This window comes from Salvelinus fontinalis, chromosome 1 (genome assembly GCF_029448725.1).
Source record: "Salvelinus fontinalis isolate EN_2023a chromosome 1, ASM2944872v1, whole genome shotgun sequence".
Taxonomy (NCBI): Eukaryota; Metazoa; Chordata; class Actinopteri; order Salmoniformes; family Salmonidae; genus Salvelinus; species Salvelinus fontinalis.
Window position 1 is genome coordinate 32,749,103 of NC_074665.1, and position 6,635 is coordinate 32,755,737.

A 6,635-nucleotide genomic window follows, 5' to 3' on the forward strand; every position below is an offset into this window, starting at 1 on the left:
TCGCCGAAGTCGAGGATCGTTAGGATGGTCAGTTTTACGAGGGTATCTTTGGCAGCATGAGTGAAGGATGCTTTATTGCGAAATAGGTAGCCAATTCTAGATTTAACTTTGGATTGGAGATGTTTGATGTGAGTCTGGAAAGAGAGTTTACAGTCTAACCAGACACCTAGGTATTTGTAGTTGTCCACATATTCTAAGTCAGAACCGTTCAGAGTAGTGATGCTGGACGGGCGGGCAGGTGCAGGCAGCGATCGGTTGAAGAGCATGCATTTAGTTTTACTAGCATGTAAGAGCAGTTGGAGGCCACGGAAGGAGAGTTGTATGGTATTGAAGCTCGTCTGGAGGGTTGTTAACACAGTGTCCAAAGAAGGGCCAGAAGTATACAGAATGGTGCCGTCTGCGTAGAGGTGGATCACCAGCAGCAAGAGCGACATCATTGATGTATACAGAGAAGAGAGTCGGCACAAGAATTGAACCCTGTGGCACCCCCATAGAGACTGCCAGAGGCCCTCCGATTTGACACAATGTACTCTATCAGAGAAGTAGTTGGTGAACCAGTCGAGGCAATCATTTGAGAAATCAAGGCTATTGAGTCTGCCGATGAGGATATGGTGATTGACAGAGTCGAAAGCCTTGGACAGGTCAATGAATACGGCTGCACAGTATTGTTTCTTATCGATGGTGGTTAAGATATCGTTTATGACCTTGAGCGTGGCTGAGGTGCACCCATGACCAGCTCTGAAACCAGATTGCATAGCGGAGAAGGTGCGGTGGGATTCGAAATGGTCGTTAATCTGTTTGTTGACTTGGCTTTCGAAGACCTTAGATAGGCAGGGTAGGATAGATATAGGTCTGCAGCAGTTCGGGTCAAGAGTGTCCCCCCCTTTGAAGAGGGGGATGACCGCAGCTGCTTTCCAATCTTTGGGAATCTCAGACGACACGAAAGAGAGGTTGAACAGGCTAGTAATAGGGGTTGCAACAATTTCGGCAGATAATTTTAGAAAGAAAGGGTCCAGATTGGTGATTGACTTTTTCCTCACTCTAACTTTCCGTACCCCTAGTTCTTATCCACCCTCCATTGACCTCACCATATACATTTCTTATACATGTAATCATTAACTTCTAGTATAGTAAGTATATTTCAAGATAGAATCCAACATTTGGAAAAGCTGTGTGTGTTAACTGCAGGGGTACCCATGGTGCTGGAGATCAGAAGTGTCCGGTGAGAGAAAGGCAGGTCGAGGTTGCCAGGATCAGTGTAGTACAGAAGGTGTCGTATGATGATGCAGTGAAAAGAGTAGTAGAGGAAGATGGGTCCAGGGCGAGGGATCCTAAGAGGCTCCCTGTAAGTAGGCCATGGCCAATAGAGAGTGATAGGAATAACATGTGTTTCAGGAAGGTTGGCTTAGCTTTCATAGAAGTGGTTATCAACTGTACCGCAGAAATGTAATCACAGAAAATAGAGGTGGTGGTGGCAGCTGCAGAGAAGTACTTGGGTGTACACGATTGTACTGCAGAGGATTTACAAGGTGTGTTGAATGATAGTGTCCCATCCTCCCAGGCTGCTGGCCTGGTCTAAGATCAGATGGGGTCAAGTAGTGGAATAATGGTGAGGTTAAAATAGGTGTAGAGCTTTGTTGATTTTTCTTCCCTTTTCCCAGTCCTTTTTCCCTTCCCTTTTGTGTCACAAATTGTAATTAATTCACAGCCCAGAACAGTAGGCAGAAACACAGAGCTAAAAAAGCTAAATAGATTAATAGGGAGGCCTCACACTCCAGTACAGTAGGTGGCAGTGTATGCACCTTTCAGTTGGTTGCGATCCGCCAAAACAAATGTAAAAATCCCATATAACGTTGTGGTCTATATCATCCAATCACAGAGCAGATACAAGTCACGTGACCACCAGACTCGTAAGAAACATAGCGGTTGTTGGTTGGGTGCGGTGTTAGTTTAACATTTCTTTATTAAAGGGTAAAAAAACATAGTATTTAGCAAAATAGTGTTTTTTAGACACAACTGCAAACTTCAAGGAGTGGGGCATTCAAGGACTGGGTTTGATGGGAATCTGTGATGTCATGCCTTGATCAGAGTGAACCAACCAATCATGGGGCTACCAGCCTGTCTGCCTGACGGAATGTCTTCAGCCACTATAGCTCTCATTAGCCTGATGCTTGAGGGTTAGTGTCACAGGCTAGGCTTTGGCTAATTGTCGGCCCACTTCCCTCCGATCGTTCAGCTGTTTGCCAAGCTGGCTCAAGTCCAACAGTGTGATCTGACGAAATACACATACTCGCAAAGACTCACACAGCCGGCACATTCACAGTTCACACCCAGCTCCAATCGTATCTCAACGATCACTCTCCGTTCTCATGTGACTTTAGTAAGGAAATGGTATAACCTGAATCAATTGTTTAATTGGTTTTATTACATTTTTATGTGCACTGAGTAAGCAAAATTACCTTGAGAAGATGCGTCTGGAGAGTGATGTCAGGTGCATTTTAGGTGCTGAATGAAATGTGAAAAGACACCTTCTCCAGACATTGAAAGCCTCTTAATATAGGAAAGAGAAACCAGCTGAAGACTGCAACAGAATAGTTATCAGTGCGCCCATGGCACTTGCTCCTATGTTAGCTTTTTCAAAAGCTGTAGACCTTTCCTGCTGTAAAATGCACAAATCTACCTATAGCGGCCTCATGAGTGGAATGTTATTAAAAAAAAAATGATTTCAATTAAAAAACTTTTTTTTTTTTTTTAAATAACTCCGAAAATCCAGGGTTTCTATGCCAAATGGTTTTGTTATATTTCATTATTCTGTGATGTAAACTCAGCAAAAAAACATATGTCCTCTCACTGTCAACTGCGTTTTTTTTCAGCAAACGTAACATGTGTAGTATTTGTATGACCATAACAAGATTCAACAAATGAGACATAAACTGAACAAGTTCCACAGACATGTGACTAACAGAAATGGAATAATGTGTCCCTGAACAAAGGGGGGGTCAATACCAAAAGTAACAGTCAGTATCTGGTGTGGTCACCAGCTGCATTAAGTACTGCAGTGCAGCTCCTCCTCATGGACTGCACCAGATTTGCCAATTCTTGCTGTGAGATGTTACCCCACTCTTCCACCCAGGCACCTACCAGTTCCTGGACATTTCTAGTGGGAATGACTCTAGCCCTCACCCTCCGATCCAACAGGTCCCAGACGTGCTCAATGAGATTGAGATCCGGGCTCTTCGCTGGCCATGGCAGAAAATTGACATTCCTGTCTTGTAGGAAATCGCGCACAGAACTAGCAGTATGGCTGGTGGCATTGTTATGCTGGAGGGTCATGTCAGGATGAGCCTGCAGGAAGGGTACCACATGAGGGAGGAGGATGTCTTTCCTGTAACGCACAGCATTGAGATTGCCTGCAATGACGAGAAGCTCAGTCCGATGATGCAGTGACACACCGCCCCAGACCATGACGAACCCTCCACCTCCAAATCGATCCCGCTCCAGAGTACAGGCCTCGGTGTAACTCTCATTCCTTCGACGATAAACACGAATCTGCCATCACCCCTGGTGAGACAAAACCGCGATTCGTCAGTGACGATCAGCACTTTTTGCCAGTCATGTCTGGTCCAGCGACAGTGAGTTTGTGCCCATAGGCGATGTTGTTGTCGGTGATGTCTGGCGAGGACCTGCCTTACAACAGGCCTACAAGCCCTCAGTCGAGCCTCTCTCAGCCTATTGCGGACAGTCTGAGCACTGATGGAGGGATTGTGCGTTCCTGGTGTAACTCGGACAGTTGTTGTTGCCATCCTGTACCTGTACCGCAGGTGTGGTTTTCGGATGTACTGATCCTGTGCAGGTGTTGTTACACGTGGTCTGCCACTGCGAGGATGATCAGCTGTCTGGCCTGTCTCCCTGTAGCGCTGTCTTAAGCGTCTCACATTACGGACATTGCAAATTATTGCCCTGGCCACATCTGCAGTCCTCACGCCTCCTTGCAGCATGCCTAAGGCACGTTCACGCAGAGGAGCAGGGACCCTGGGCATTTTTCTTTTGGTGTTTTTCAGAGTCAGTAGAAAGGCCTCTTTAGTATCCTAAGTTTTCATAACTGTGACCTTAATTGACTACTGTCTGTAAGCTGTTAGTGTCGACCGTTCCACAGGTGCATGTTCATTCATTGTTTATGGTTCATTGAACTAGCATGGGAAACAGTGTTTAAACCCTTTACATTGAAGATCTGGGAAGTTATTTGGATTTTTACGAATTATCTTCATACAAAATTCAAAAGGCACTCGCACATCTGAGCAATCTTATTTGCAGGTGCATGGCAACAATTCAACAGGATGAAGGAAAAAGGAAACCGCACACTGCTCTTGATAGTATCACCGATATTTAATAAGCTTACGTATCGGCCACACGGCCTTCGTTAGAGCTTTTGTGATTTTTTAAAATTTGCACGCCCCACCCACATCCGTTCTACACATCGAAGGGGGTTGGAGGCAAAGGAAAAACAAATAAGTGCTACCAAATATAACAATATGCATTTCATAAATATTACAAAAGTGTATAAATAAGGCGTATTGAACACGTCTGTAAAATCTCAATGAGGACATAGTAAGTTTTCATTAGTCACTGGGTACATCGTACGAAAAACGTCAGAATAATCTACAAGAGACACATATTTCATGTTCAAATTCACAACATAACATACATAGGCATTTCATCATTAAGTCCTACGAATTATCTTTGAAAGACAGGGTCCTGAAAAAGGGACGTTTCTCTTTTTGCTGAGTTTAAGACATAATAATGTAATATTGGGATACAAACAAACATTTTATACAGTTCAACTCTATATCTGACATGGCACAGTTGTATTCTTTTTTTAAGCCCATAACCATGTGTGTGAGATGTATACTTTTGTTTCAAAGTAGATTTGTTTCAGACTGTGTAAGAGGTTAAGACTGGCTGTGAAGATGATCACATTAGTCCAACCTCCCAAACAATAAACCAACAGACCAATTCAACTACAAAAGCTTTCTCAGTAACAGTTATGGAAAAGCAGTCATGCTATGACTGTGATAGGTTGTATGTACCTTAATTGATTGCACTGACTGTAAGTCGCTCTGAATAAGAATGTCTGCTGAATGACCAAAATGTTAATGTAAAAACAAACACTTGCAAAGCATGCTGGGTAATAATTCTAATGAGCTCCGAACCCAAACAAGTACACATTTGGTCGGTGCAGACCAGATCTAAATCTGATCGATTTGGTTGAAAGTAATGAACATGTGGACCAGGGAGCAGTGTGTGGTTTGTCTCTATAACATTCAGAAGCTGAGCTATGACTTTCTAAAGTTGAGGCGTCAAAGAAATGAATCTTATAGTAATCTTACACGATGTGTGACTGTCACCATCAATTGATCTATTGACTTTCTGTAAAAGAGAATTTGTGTAATTAAATTGAGGGTTCTTATAAATGATCATAATAATATACATTTGGTAGCGGAATAACATTTGGGGAAACTATTTTCCTTTATTATTAAATGGCCTATCTAAAACATGTCATGAGTCTTGTTAAACTACGTAGAATTGCAGGAAATTAGCTTCAACACAATTTTCCTAGGTCCCTCAAATTAAACAAAATCAAGCTGCTGGTGTATCTATGAAATCTATGATCCCTTATTAATGTCACTTGTTAAATCCACTTCAATCAGTGTAGATTAAGAGGAGGAGACAGGTTAAAGAAGGATTTCTAAGCCTTGAGACAATTAAGGTACGGATTGTCATTCAGAGGGTGAATGGGCAAGACAAAAGATTTAAGTGCCTTTGAACAGGGTATGGTGGTAGATGCCAGGCGCACCGGTTTGAGTGTGTCAAGAACTGCAACGCTGCTGGGTTTTTCAAGAAGGGTCCACGACCTAAAGGACATCCAGCCAACTTGACACAACTGTGGGAAGCATTGGAGTCAACATGGGCCAGCATTCCTGTGGAACTCTTTCTACACCTTGTAGAGTCCATGCACTGACAAATTGAGGCTAATCTGAGGGCAAAAGGGGGTGCAACTCAATATTAGGAAGGTGTTCCTAATGTTTAGTACACTCAGGGAAGGCTATCTCAAATGTGGAAAAGGGGGCCATGGGGAAAAAAGATTTGGAACTCCTGGAGTAGAGTACAGTAGAGTACAGTAGAGTACCGTATAGATAAATTCAGTAGAATACAATACACTACATTTACATTTACATTTAAGTCATTTAGCAGACACACTATAGTTTAATTCAGTAGAGTACAGTACAGTACAGTAGAGTTTAATTCAGTACAGTACAGTTTAGTTCAGTAGAGTACATTAGAATAAAGTACAATACAGTACACTCCACATAACTTTTCTTTACTGTACTCTACTGTGCTCTACTGTAATGTACTGTACTCTGCTGTGCTCTACTGTAATGTACTGTACTCTGCTGTGCTCTACTGTAATGTACTGTACTCTGCTGTGCTCTACTGTAATGTACTGTACTCTGCTGTGCTCTACTGTAATGTACTGTACTCTGCTGTGCTCTACTGTAATGTACTGTACTCTGCTGTGCTCTACTGTACTGTGCTGCACTGTGCTGTCCAAACGTGTGGAACATAGATTGATTCAG